Below are 14805 nucleotides of genomic sequence, written 5' to 3' on the forward strand. Positions count from 1 at the left end.
CGTATACACATGACACCTGCAAACCCAGGCTATCAACTTGTTTGAGTCTCATTTGTCCTACCCTCCGTGACACTCGGGAACCTCCGCATTTAGACCAGGACTTGTGGTGAGAAGCCCCACCCCTTCTGCCCCTCTCCAGTTACTCTCCCACCAAGAGCTCCACCCATTGCCCACCCACTGAGGATCAAGACTGAAGCTGCTGAGCCTTCTCAGATGCTGCCAAGGTGCTTGAGGACCAGGCAGGGTGGTCAGAGACCTCCAGGTGAGAACGCCCAATGCCGTCCAGCCTCGTCTCCATCTCTCTAGCCATGCACCACTGGTCCGTACACCATCCCTCCATTTGTTCATCCAACACAAGTGCCAGTATAGCCTCTTTCCTTCCATCACCGTCTATCCAGACTGCATAGATGCCTGCCACAAGGGGACATCGAGGGCCCCCAGTGAGGGCCACAGACACAAGGACATCACACGGTAAGGACCACGGCAGCAGCCACTGACAAGAGATGAGGACCTTTCTGTCTTTCTCATCTCCACTATAGCCCACCAGAGAAGAAAGGGATCCAGAGAACAGAGGAAAGTGGGGGGTGAAGGAGCAGGCCACCTCACCCCTTCCAAATTTCTGCAGCAAGGACCTTGGAGCTGAGGGATGAGCAGGAGCGGAGTGGAAATTGGATGAGAAATTTAACTTTGAACCTTTTCATGCTTGAAAGTAACAAGAGGAACTTCTCTGGGGCTCCAGTAGTTAAGACTCCAAGCTCCCACTGCAAGGGGGGTGGGTTCCATCCCTGGTTGGGGAACTAAGCTCCCACATGCTACAGAGGCTTGGCCAAAAAATAAAACGTAAAAAGAAAGTTAACAAAACTGCTGGAAGTGTCGAAAAGGTTGCAAAGGTGACTTTGGGCACCGTCAAAGGCAGGGGTTGGAGAAAATGAGCAAAAGTCACAGTCAGGTTTGTGAACTGTGACCGATCTGCAAGCTTGGAGGGCGGCCTGGGGAGAGCAGAGCTGCTCTGTTTAACAGAGGAAGACAAATCCCGCATTCCAATGTCCACAGCCCGCTCCAGGAGAGGGAGGGAGCCCAGAGTGACAGGGAGGGGAGCCCAGGGTGAGGGGGAGGGGAGCCCAGAGTGAGGGGGAGGGGGCCCAGAGTGAGGGGAGGAGAGCCAAGAGTGAGGGGGAGGGAGCCCAGGGTGAGGGGGAGGGAGCCCAGGGTGAGGGGGAGGGGAGCCCAGAGTGAGGGGGAGGGAGCCCAGGGGGAGGGGGAGGGAGCCCAGGGGGAGGGGGAGGGGAGCCCAGAGTGAGGGGAGGAGAGCCAAAAGTGAGGGGGAGGGAGCCCAGGGTGAGGGGGAGGGGAGCCCAGAGTGAGGGGGAGGGAGCCCAGGGTGAGGGGGAGGGAGCCCAGGGGGAGGGGGAGGGGAGCCCAGGGGGAGGGGGAGGGGAGCCCAGAGTGAGGGGGAGGGAGCCCAGAGTGAGGGGGAGGGGAGCCCAGAGTGAGGGGGAGGGGAGCCCAGAGTGAGGGGAGGGGAGCCCAGAGTGAAGGGGAGGGGAGCCCAGAGTGAAAAGAAGGGGAGCCCAGAGTGAGGGGAGGAGAGCCAAGAGTGAGGGGGAGGGAGCCCAGAGTGAAGAGAAGGGGAGCCCAGAGTGAAGAGAAGGGGAGCCCAGAGTGAAGAGAAGGGGAGCCCAGAGTGAGGGGAGGAGAGCCCAGAGTGAGGGGGAGGGGAGCCCAGAGTGAAGAGAAGGGGAGCCCAGAGTGAAGAGAAGGGGAGCCCAGAGTGAGGGGAGGAGAGCCCAGAGTGAGGGGAGGGGAGCCCAGAGTGAGGGGAGGGGAGCCCAAAGTGAGGGGGAGGGAGCCCAGAGTGAGGAGAGGGGAGCCCAGGGGGAGAGGGAGGGAAGCCCAGGGAGAGGAGCCAGGGTGACCAGACAAAGGGTTGAGGAAGGTCTGGAGATGAACTACTGGACTGGGGGAGGGGAAGGAACAGAGTATCCCTGAAAGTTCCAGGAGAACAGACCTATCTAAGATGCCCTCTGCAGTGCCTTCTGTGTGGGACTTCACCCCTCTTGGTGACCCCAAGATCTTTATGTTCCGTTCACAAGTGTTTGTCAAGATGGGAGTTTTATGGAAATGGAGAAGGGACCAAGTTTCATGTCTGAGTCAGCACCATACTGAGGAGAAATCATTCAGGGAGAAGCGAGAGCGACAGGGGAAGTGGTGAAAACATAAGCGTCCAAGAATCTCTGAAACTTCGGAGGATTTTGAACTTTTACTGGACGTAAAGTTAGAGTGTTAAACCCAGCAGCTCTGCCTTCCGCCCAGTGAATTCCTCATATGCAGCCAAAATAAATTGTAAAAGGCAAATCTGTCCATGTTTTATAACACCTGCACTCCTAAACCCCAAAACACAAACACGAAACCCTCCACTTGCTCTCAGGTTAGGGCCCACTTCCTGGCCTGACCTGCAAGGCCCCTGGGGTCTGGGCCCTGCCACAGTCTCCAGATCCTCTGCACTCTTGACACCCAGGCTGGTTTTCTCATCTCAGCAGTTTCACACCCTACTGACCACAGGGCCTTTGTACATGCTGTCCTCTCTAGAACTGCCCCACCCCACCCCAACCCCGGGTTAACTCACTCACCCTTCAGCGCTCACCTCAGACAAGCCAGTCCTGACCAAGTCATCCGTTCATTGTGGAATTTACCACACCGATTACACTGGCAAAGAGGAATGGAATAATCACAAGATGGCTTGGAATCCATGCCTTAGAATAATCATGATTCATGTCCTGGTGCTAGGCACACCTTCCCTGAGTATGTTTTCATTTGAATCCCAAAGTGGAGGTCTGTCTTTGAGGGGACGGCGGGGATGGCTGTTGAATAGACGGTCAACAGTGTCTGCTGTATTACCATACACTGCACCCTCTTGCAGGGTGGAGGGGGCTAGCATCTATTTCTGGAAGGGGAGGGAATGGGCGGGCGTCCCAGGTGGCACAGTGGTAAAGAATCTGCGTGCCAATGCAGGAGACACAAGAGACTCAGGTTCGATCCCTGGGTCAGGAAGGTCCCTTGGCTTAGGAAATGGCCCACTCCAATACAAGAGCATGAATGAATTCACCATGTCTGAGGGCTGGACTCAGACTGGCCTGAGGAGATTGTGGGCTGTGTGAGGTATAACGGAGCCTTACTGGACAGCTTGTTTTTCATATGGGTAAACTGCAGGTCTTCTTGGGCTCCAAAATCACTGCAGAGGGTGACTGCAATCATGAAATTAAAAAACACTTGTAGGAAGGAAAGCTATGACAAACCTAGACAGTATATTAAAAAGCAGAGACATCACTTTGCCAAAAAAAGTCTGTATAGTCAGGATATGGTTTTTCCAGTAGTAGGGTACAAATGTGAGAGTTGGACTGTAAAGAAGGGTGACTACCGAAGAACTGATGCTTTTTAACTGTGGTGTTGGAGAAGACTTGAGAGTTACTTGGACAGCAAGGAGATCAAACCAGTCAATCCTAAAGGAAATCAGTCCTGAATATTCATTGCAAATACTGATGCTGAAGCTCAAGCTCCAATACTTTGGCTCAGATCAGATCAGATCAGATCAGTCGCTCAGTCGTGTCCGACTCTTTGTGACCCCATGAATCACAGCACGCCAGGCCTCCCTGTCCATCACCAGCTCCTGGAGTTCACCCAGCCTCACGTCCATTGAGTCAGTGATGCCATCCAGCCATCTTATCCTCTGTCGTCCCCTTCTCCTCTTGCCCCCAATCCCTCCCAGTATCAGAGTCTTTTCCAATGAGTCAACTCTTCACATGAGGTGGCCAAAGTACTGGAGTTTCAGCTTTAGCATCATTCCTTCCAAAGAAATCCCAGGGCTGATCTCCTTCAGAATGGACTGGTTGGATCTCCTTGCAGTCCAAGGAACTCTCAAGAGTCTTCTCCAACACCACAGTTCAAAAGCATCAATTCTTCGGCACTCAGCCTTTTTCACAGTCCAACTCTCTCATCCATACATGACCACAGGAAAAACCATAGCCTTGACTAGACGAACCTTTGTTGGCAAAGTAATGTCTCTGCTTCTGAATATGCTATCTAGGTTGTCATAACTTTCCTTCCAAGGAGTAAGCGTCTTTTAATTCCATGGCTGTAGTCACCATCTGTAGTAATTTTGGAGCCCAGAAAAATAAAGTCTGACACTGTTTCCACTGTTTCCCCATCTATTTCCCATGAAGTGATGGGACCGGATGCCATGATCTTCGTTTTTTGAATGTTGAGCTTTAAGCCAACTTTTTCACTCTCCACTTTCACCAACATCAAGAGGCTTTTTAGTTCCTCTTCACTTTCTGCCATAAGGGTGGTGTCATCTGCATATCTGAGGTTATTGATATTTCTCCTGGCAATCTTGATTCCAGCTTGTGTTTCTTCCAGTCCAGCGTTTCTCATGATGTACTCTGCATATAAGTTAAATAAGCAGGGTGACAATATACAGCCTTGACAAACTCCTTTTCCTATTTGGAACCAGTCTGTTGTTCCATGTCCAGTTCTAACTGTTGCTTCCTGACCTGCATACAAATTTCTCAAGAGGCAGATCAGGTGGTCTGGTATTCCCATCTCTTTCAGAATTTTCCACAGTTTATTGTGATCCACACAGTCAAAGGCTTTGGCATAGTCAATAAAGCAGAAATAGATGCTTTTCTGGAACTCTCTTGTTTTTTCCATGATCCAGCGGATGTTGGCAATTTGATCTCTGGTTCCTCTGCCTTTTCTAAAACCAGCTTGAACATCGGGACCTGGCTTATTGGAAAAGATCCTGATGCTGGAAAATACTGAAGACAGGAGGAGAAGGGGGCAGCAGAGGATGAGATGGTTAAATGACATCACCAACTCAGTGGACATGAAATCGAGCAAACTCCGGGAGACAGTGAAGGACAGGGGAGCCTGGCGTGCTGCAGTCCATGGGGTATCCAAGAGTCGGACACAACTTAGATACTGAACAACAACAAAACTGCAGGTGAAATCATGTCCCCTAGAACACACAAAAACCCCACACAACAAAACCTCCCAACTCAGTTAGCAACAAGTAAGATTTTTCATCTCATCCTCAGACAGAATCCTGGTAAAGACCAGTATGGAGTCATAGACCACTGCCATCAGCTAAGCCCTAATCTGATACCTAGTCTTTGCTTGCTCACCCTAGTAACAGGACACTTGCCACTTCCCACAGAAGCCCATGTCACTTGGCCAGATCTCCAACACTGACCCACCATTAAGCCATAAAATCTGATTGGCTTATTGTTTAATGGAAACAAAGTTTCAGTTTAGGATGATGAAAATGTTCCGGAGATGGATGGTAGTGATGGTTGCTCTAGAATGTGAATGTACTTAATGCCATTAAAAGCTACACTTAAAATTGGTTGAAAGGGACTTCCCTGGTGGCCCAGTGGCTAAGACTTCTCGCTTCCACTGCAGGGGGCCTCGGTTCAGTCCCTGGCCAGGGAGCTAGATCCCACATGCCACTACGAAGATCAAAGATCCCCCCATGCTGCAACTAAGACCCAAAACAGACAAATAAGTAAATATATTTTAAAATGGTTAAAATGGTAAATTTTATGTATTTTTATCAGAATTTTTAAAAGTGCATTGCCTCTGGGCTTCACAATTTATAAGCTTGTGTGACTTGGAGTACTTTTAAAGTGACCATTTAAAGGTTACTCTAAAAAATCTAATTAACAGTTAAGGCAAACCCTTCGGTGCACCTCACCGTCTTTGATCCTGATTTGTTTTCGTTCAGTCTTGTCCCCCCAGCTAAGAAATCTGGGCTTATAATTCCAGTTTCAAGTCCTGCCTCTGCCCTGAAGGGAGTACAGTCACTGTGACCCTCCCCGGCAAGGAGCTTACTATGCGCTAGGCTCTGAGGCTCTAAAGATGTCTCAAGGAATAAGTCAGAGCCCTTGTCGTCCCAGACACACAGAGAACACTAGGACTTCTTTTTTTTTCTTTTTTTTGGTACAAAGCTACAGGCCTCCAGTCCACAGGAAACCTGGCCCAGCCCTAAAGGCCTGCAAGGCTGGCCCACGATGATTCAGCCCTGAAGACGTCACCTAGCTGAAATGATGACAACGGCACAGGACGATTCTGGTTCCTGAACACTAAGCACCTGGAATGTTTGTGGGGTGCAGCCTGTGGCCTCCTGGAAATGGGTGACGCAGGACAGCCTGGGGATGTGCCGAAGGACAGGAGGCAGGAATTGCCATCTCTGAAATCTTATCTAAGTTCAACCCCACCTGACCCCCCAGGAATCACAGACCCACAAAACAATCAAAAAACCGGATGGAGACCAGAGGAAATGAAACACCCAGCTAACTCGGGGTTCACACTGGCAATTTGTAGGCCTTGTCAACTTTTATAGGGGGATTTTTTTTTCAACTGGGTTTTTTGTCAATGTTCCCCCCCCACACACACATGAAAAAGTGAAAATTCTCATTCGTCTTTGAAAAATTAATACATAAATGAGGATGTCTCTCGTGATGAGCTGGCTGGAGCTGAGTTCCATCTCGCTTTGGATAGGCAATCATCCCAACCCCTTAGCTTCCCTTACTGGCACCGCCCCCGGGCCCCTGGAGGCCTCTGAGTTCAGGTTTTCTCATCTAATCCAAAATCTCTGTGTCACAGAAGAGTTCAATGAAGCCCAAAAGGTGAGTGACTTTCCCAGTAAGTAACTCATCTGGGACCAGAAAGATCTAGAATCTCAGGGGTGCTGCCCAGGGCGCACCCCAATCCTCTAAAGAACCTCCCTACGGGCTCTGCTGATGCGCAGCAACATGGGCCCTCCTGTGTGGGGAGGGGAGCAGGTGGTTCATTGGGAAGACTGAGGAGATGGCCAGTCGGGTGTCAGAAACGTGCCCTTCTGTGGGGGACACAGACGAATGCAACATGGTCCTTGCCCCTCACCACACCCCCTGTCTCCCCTGGTCTCCTGTCTCCATCTCTCCTCACCAGGTTCTTCCTCTGTAACATGGGAGTCCTCCTTGTGGCAGGCAGAATTGAGGTCCCATCCCCTGAGTGTGTGGGAAGCTGCAGGTGTGAAGGTTGAAAGGCACTTGGGGAGCAGCATGGGAGAGAAGTGGGCTGAAGAGGACGAAGAGGAAGGAGAGACAAGGCAGCCGCCAGGAGGAGAGGCCCTGGGAAAAGGGTGTCGATGTTTATGGGGGTATCAGGATGGACCAGGTGACGCTGAGGTAAGAAACAACCCCTCCTCTCAGCCACTCCACTGTTTTACTTATTTTCCCCAATTTTATTTAGATATAATTGACAGACATTTGTATTAAAGGTGTACAATGTGACCATATATATATATATATATATATATATATACACACACACACATATATATAGAACGGATAAACAACAAGGTCCTACTGTATAACACAGAGAATTATACTCAATATCCTATGATAAACCATAAAGGAAAGCAATATTTAAAAAAGAATGTGTATTTATATATATATTAATATATATCTGAATCATTTTGCTGTGTAGCAGAAATTAACACAACCCTGTAAGTCAACTATATTGGAATTAAAAATATTAAACCTAAAAAAAAATAGCTTAAAGGAATGGGGTGATTTTTTAATTTGTCTTAGCCAGGTCTTAGTTGCAGCACATGGGATCCAATACCCTGATGAAGGGTCAAACTTGGGTCTTCTGCATTGGAAACGACGAGTCTTAGCCACTGAACCACCAGGGAAGTCCCAGAATGAGGTGATTGAGGGAAAAAATAGTTGACCCATCATGTGGAAAAGCTTCTTTTAAAAACTTTTTTTAATGTCATTTTTTATTAAAAAGAAAATAGTTAAAAATTAAAAAAAAAACACATCCACAGAAATAATTACTTTTTACTGAGCAATTGCAACAAGTCAGCCACAATGCTGAATATCTGACATGGATAACTTCATTTCACACAAGCTAAGAGGTAGACACTATTAGTATCCTCATTTTACGGATTTAAAAAAAACCCAGGCACAAAGACATGAAAGACTTGCCTAGATCACGCAGCTTATCACTAATGGAATTCATAATTGGTAATATGGTCTAGATATGTTTAACCATCAGGCTTTATAAGGAAGCAATAGCATCGTTTATAGTAATAAATCCTATTTTCCTTTGCTTAGTGAGCATCTCCCACTTGACACAAAGGCACTCTTCCTGAAAGTCCTATGTAATCAATCATAGAGCTAATAAAGGCAAATTAAGAATCTGATAATAAGATGTATCTAAACTCTGACACCAACTAGCCAGGTCTCAGTTTCCTTATGTTACCTTATGGGTTTAACAAGACCACATGGTATTTTTGCCAATGCCCAAAATTATTCAGTTCAGTTCAGTTCAGTTCAGTCACTCAGTCGTGTCCAACTCTTTGTGACGCCATAAATTGCAGCACGCCAGACCTCCCTGTCCATCACCAACTCCTGGAGTTCACTCAAACTCACGTCCATCGAGTTGGTGATGCCATCCAGCCATCTCATCCTCTGTCGTCCCCTTCTCCTCCTGCCCCCAATCCCTCCCAGCATCAGAGTCTTTTCCAATGAGTCAACTCTTCACATGAGGTGGCCAAAATATTGGAGTTTCAGCTTTAGCATCAGTCCTTCCAATGAACACCCAGGACTGATCTTTAGAATGGACTGGTTGGATCTCCTTGCAGTCCAAGGGACTCTCAAGAGTCTTCTCCAACACCACACTTCAAAAGCATCAATTCTTCAGTGCTCAGCCTTCTTCACAGTCCAACTCTCACATCCATACATGACTACTGGAAAAACCATAGCCTTGACTAGATGGACCTTTGTTGGCAAAGTAATGTCTCTGCTTTTCAATATGCTATCTAGGTTGGTAATAACTTTCCTTCCAAGGAGTAAGCGTCTTTTAATTTCATGGCTGCAATCACCATCTGCAGTGATATTGGAGCCCCCAAAAATAAAGTCTGACACTGTTTCCACTGTTTCCCCATCTATTTCCCATGAACTGATGGGACCAGATGCCATGATCTTGGTTTTCTGAATGCTGAGTTTTAAGCCAACTTTTTCACTCTCCTCTTTCACCTTCATCAAGAGGCTTTTTAGTTCCTCTTCACTTTCTGCCATAAGGGTGGTGTCATCTGCATATCTGAGGTTATTGATATTTCTCCTGGCAATCTTGATTCCAGCTTGTGCTTCCTCCAGCCCAGTGTTTCTCATGATGTACTCTGCATATAAGTTAAATAAGCAGGGTGACAGTATACAGCCTTGACGTACTCCTTTTCCTATTTGGAACCAGCCTGTTGTTCCATGTCCAGTTCTAAGTGTTGCTTCCTGACCTGCATACAGGTTTCTCAAGAGGCAGGTCAGGTGGTCTGGTATTCTCATCTCTTTCAGAATTTTCCACAGTTTATTGTGATCCACACAGTCAAAGGCTTTGGCATAGTCAATAAAGCAGAAATAGATATTTTTCTGGAACTCTTGCTTTTTCCATGATCCAGCACATGTTGGCAATTTGATCTCTGGTTCCTCTGCCTTTCCTAAAACCAGCTTGAACATCTGGAAGTTCACGGTTCACGTATTGCTGAAGCCTGGCTTGGAGAATTTTGAGCATTACTTTACTAGCATGTGAGATGAGTGCAATTGTTCAGTAGTTTGAGCATTCTTTGGCATTGCCTTTCTTTGGGATTGGAATGAAAACTGACCTTTTCCAGTCCTGTGGCCACTGCTGAGTTGTCCAAATGTGCTGGCATATTGAGTGCAGCACTTTCACAGCATCATCTTTCAGGATTTGAAATAGCCCAGCTGGAATTCCATCACCTCCACTAGCTTTGTTCGTAGTGATGCTTTCTAAGGCCCATTTGACTTCACATTCCAGGATGTCTGGCTCTAGGTGAGTGATCACACCATCGTGATTATCTGGGTCATGAAGATCTTTTTTGTACGGTTCTTCTGTGTATTCTTGCCACCTCTTCTTAATATCTTCTGTTTCTGTTAGGTCCATATCATTTCTGTCCTTTATCGAGCCCATCTTTGCATGAAATGTTCCCTTGGTATCTCTAATTTTCTTGCCAGAATCTAATCAAGAGAAAAAAAGACAAATCTAAAACACGAAACATACATTTTCAAGGCAACTGACCTGACCCTTCAAAACAATTCTTTGTGAGTTAATGTCACAAAAGACACTAAAAAGACAACCAAGAGGAAGACGTGGACCTTGACTGGGTTAGAAAGGAGGAAGCTGTAATTTAAAGAACTGTTTTGGGGGCTTCCTGGGGAAATGGAATGTGGACAGACGAAGGACGTCACAGAGTCAGTGGTCACTTTATTGTGATAATGATACTGTGACCCCTTGCTCTCACAGATAAAGGGTCATGAGATCTTCAATTACTTATAAACAGTGCTGGAAAAAAGTACAGGCATACCTCTTTTCACTGGGATTGCAGATACTGCATTTTTTTTTTTTTCAAATTGAAGGTTTGTGTCAACCCTGTGTTGTCAAGTGATGGTTAGCATTTTTTAGAAAGAAAGTTTTTTTTTCATTGAAGTATAGTTGATTTACAATATTGTGTTAATTTCTTAGCTGTACAGCAGAGTGAATATATATATATATCTTATATATATATATGTTATATATATTATATATTTTTTGTAAAGCTAAGAAATTAGCATTATAAATATACACACATATACATTCCTTTTTAAATATTTTTTTCCATTATGGTTTATCACAGGATTTTTAAAAATTTTTTTATTGTGGTAAAAGTCACATAATATAAAACATACTGTTTAACCATATTTAACTGTACAGTTCAGTGGCACTAAGTACATTCACACCGTTGTGAAACTCTTGCCATCATCCATCTCCTTCCTAAACTGAAACTCTGTCCCCATTAAACACTAACTTCCCACCCCTGGCCTCCCGCATCTACCAATGTACTTTCTGACTCTATGAATGTGACTATTCTAGGAATCTTGTGGAAGTGGAATCCAACGGTATTTGTCTGCAACTAACGTCTATGGGCTTCACTGGTGGCTCAGATGGTAAAGAATCTGCCTGCAAGGCCAGGTCAGGAAGATCCCCTGGAGAAGGAAATTCTCCAGAATTCTTGCCTGGAGAATCCATTGGACAGAGAAGCCTGTCAGGCTATATAGCCCATGGCATTGCAAAGAGTTGGACACGACTGAGCAACTGAACTGAACTGAACTGACTCGACTAACACATTCAATTTCAGTGTCTATTGAAGTGCAATTTTTTTGGTCTCTATTGAATTTGCTATGATATTGCTTCTGTTTTATGTTTTATGTTTTTGGCCATGTAAGATTTCAGCTCCCCACCCAGGGACTGAACCCACACCCCCTGCAGTGGAAGGTGAAGTCTTAACCACTAGACCACCAGGGAAGTCCTGGAGTGCATTTTTAAGGTTAACTGAATTTATGTCCTAAAGACAGATTGTACCTTCTTCTTTTTCCCCTGTGCTATACAGGGGAAATTTTATACATATTTTATACATAGTAGTGTACATATGTCAGTATCATAGGATATCGAATGTAGTTCTCTGTGCTGTACAGTAGGGCCTGGCCATTTATCCATTCTCTATGTACAAGCTTACTTTTGCTAACACCAACCTCTCTCTCCATCTCTCCTGCACACCTTCTCCCTCCTTGGCAACAGTCCATTTTCTCTGTGAGTCTCTTTCTGTTTCATAGATGGGTTTATTTGTGTCATATTTTAGATTCCACATATAAGTGGCATCATATGGTATTTGTCTTTCTCTGACTTATTTCACTTAGTGTGATAAGGAAAGAATTTTCAAATTAAGGTATATACATCTTTTTTTTTTTTAAGACATAATGCTATGGCACACTCAGGTTACGGTACAGTGTAACTAGAACCTGATACGAACTGTGCGAGCTTGCGTGCTAAGTCACTTCAGTCGTGTTCAACTCTTTGTGATCCTATAGATTGTAGCCCGCCAGGCTCCTCTGTCCATGGGACTCTCCAGGCAAGAATACTGGACTGGGTTGCCATGCCCTCCTCCAGGGTATCCCCCCAACCCAGAGATTAAGCCCATGTCTCTTATGTCTTCTGCATTGGCATGCAGGTTCTTTACCACTAGCACCACCGGGGAAGCCCCTGATATGCACTGGGAAAACCCAAAAAAATCACGTGACTCCCATGATCGCAATCTTTCCCTTATGGTGGTGATCCGGATCCAAACCTGCAAAGATCTCCCAAGTTCTGCTGTAGAAGAGAAAAGGAGGGAGAGAAAGAAAAGCAGCAAAGTGTCACCAGTGTGTGACCTCAGGGAAGGGTATGCTGTTCTGTTCAGCTTCTTAAGAGGTCTGAAATGCTTCCACAGTGAAAGGGGAGAAAGAGGGTATTCCCTGGCAGTCCAGAGGTTAAGACTTCACCTCCCAATGCAGGGGGTGCTGGTTTGATCACCTGGTTCGGGAACTAAGGCCCCAGGGTTCCACATGCCTCTTGGCCAAAAAACCAAAACTTTAAACAGAAGCAATATTATAAAGACTTACAAAACTCAATAAAGACTTAAAAGAAATAGACTTAAAAAAATTTTTTTAAGGGAGAAAGAGGGATTTTCCTGGTGGTCCAGTGGTTAAGAATCCACCTTCCAAAGCTGGGAACACAAGTTCGATAACTGACCAGGGAGCAGAGATCCCACATGCCACAACGCAACTAAGCCTGCACGCCACAACTCGAGAGAAGCCTTCTTGCCACAACTAAAGAAGCCTGAGCACAGCAACAAAGATTTGGCGTGCTGCAACTAAGACAGAACAAAGCCAAATACATTTTTAAAAAATTTCAAGGGGGAGCATGGGGAGAGAAGAGGTAGAGGAAGGTGGAACTGGACAAGCCTGATCTCTCAGGGTCCCTTGGGTTTTAGAGTCTGGGACCCTGTGTTCATTTGCTAAGGATGCCAGGACCGTGGTTCACAGACTGGCTGGCAACACTCATTCTCCCAGTTCGGAAGGCTGGAAGGGCATGTCGGCAGGGCTGGTTTCCTCTGAGGCCTCTCCCTTGGCTTGCAGGTGACCCTTCCTTTTGCGTGCCCCCAGGGCTCTGTGTATCTCTCCTTTTCCTAGGAGGACGCCAGTCACAGTGATTACAGCTACCCTCCAGGCGTCGTGTTAACTTCATCTCCAAACACAGTCATCGTCTGAGTACTGGGGGTTAGGGCTTCAACATATGAATTCTGGAGGGACACAACATTCCCCACGTGCTACCAAGTCCAGGTTCATACTGCTCACCGCACAACAGGCCAGTACATCAAGAAGCAAGTTGCTGGGGCAAGGAATAGTGACTTTACTTGAAAATCCAGCAGACGAGATGGTGTCCCAAAGAACCTTCTTAGCCTAGTTATAATTCAGGTATCTTTCTTTCCTTTATTTATTCTGACTGTGCTGGGTCTTGCAGCATTCAGACTTTTCTCTTGATGTGGAAAGCGGGGGCTACTCTAGTTGCAGTGTGGACTTGTCCCTGTGCTTCACGGGCCTTGTCATTTACTTGTTTTATATAAGGAAACACTTTGCCTAAAGATGTTCCTTTTGTTGATATTCACAATGCTAGGTAACCCAGCCTGTACCTCCCTGACACCCCAACTTCTTGGATTATATGGAAGCACCCTATTTTCTAATTTTCAAATGCAAAGCTCCCAGCGCCGCCCCCCTCCACCCAAGGCACTGCTTGTTGGGGGAGCTCACAGTCCCCCTAGCCAGCCTTCTTGCCTTTCTTTCCTGCTTCTGCGACTGCCATCTCTTTTCTTCTCCTTCATTCCTACCAAGACCTGTGCCTGAACCTGTGCCTGAGGATCTGTGGTGGTGGTAGAGAATTACAGGGCACACAGCATAGGCAGTGCCTTAAAGTTGCACATTTGCTGCCTCTGCCCACAAGCCCAGTGGCCACTCACCACTTTCTCACCCTAAACCTCAATGTGGCAGCAGGACTGTTCTCTGACTTTCGTGGGCTGACTTTCCAGCTGAGGCTGAAGGACCTTCTCAGAAGCCCCTCCCTCTTCACTCTTTCTCCTTCTGTTTCACCTTTTCCTTTCAGACCCTGTAGGATGGGTGTGAGGCAGGCAAAGTGTGCTCAAAAATCAAAAAGGCAAATCTCTGATATGAATTATGCCCCTCCTCTAGGATGTGAAATCCACTAAGGTTATTTTTGTTTGTTTTAAATATTCATCTTTCCCTTCTGACGAAAAGAAGGGAGGGAGGGACGGAGGCAGGGAGGAAGAAAGAGAAAAGAAACAGAAAGCAACCCAAAGGTTTATTGTAGGTGCTGGCTATTTAGATTAACTATATTTTGAAGGAATGAATATGCCCACTCAGTGGATTTTTGTGTAGCCTTTGAAATGAGGCTTACAAGCGGGTTGTGATAATTTGAGAAAGCAGTTAATTAAAGGGGGGAGGCACAAAATAGACATTATCACAACATACAGAATTTGCATAGGAAAAGGCTGTAAAGAAAGACACCTACTTCTTAAACTGTGGTCACTGTTTTTACCTTTCATCATATTGTATATTTACTCCTTTGTGAGTATGCTACACTTTGCCTAGCATATTAACTCTAATTTTCTCCAAGTGTGAAATTATAAACTTCAGTGAGCCAAGTGGCCGTGCAGTGCTTTCAGATGTTGCTGTAGTTGTGTCCGACTCTTTTGTGACCCAATGGACTGTAGCTCCCCCAGCCTCCTCTGTCCATGGGATTTCCCAGCAAGAATACTGGAAACAGTTGCCATTTCCTTCTCTAGGGGATCTTCCCCACCCAGGGATCGAACCTGCATCT

This window comes from Bos indicus, chromosome 5 (genome assembly GCF_029378745.1).
Source record: "Bos indicus isolate NIAB-ARS_2022 breed Sahiwal x Tharparkar chromosome 5, NIAB-ARS_B.indTharparkar_mat_pri_1.0, whole genome shotgun sequence".
Taxonomy (NCBI): Eukaryota; Metazoa; Chordata; class Mammalia; order Artiodactyla; family Bovidae; genus Bos; species Bos indicus.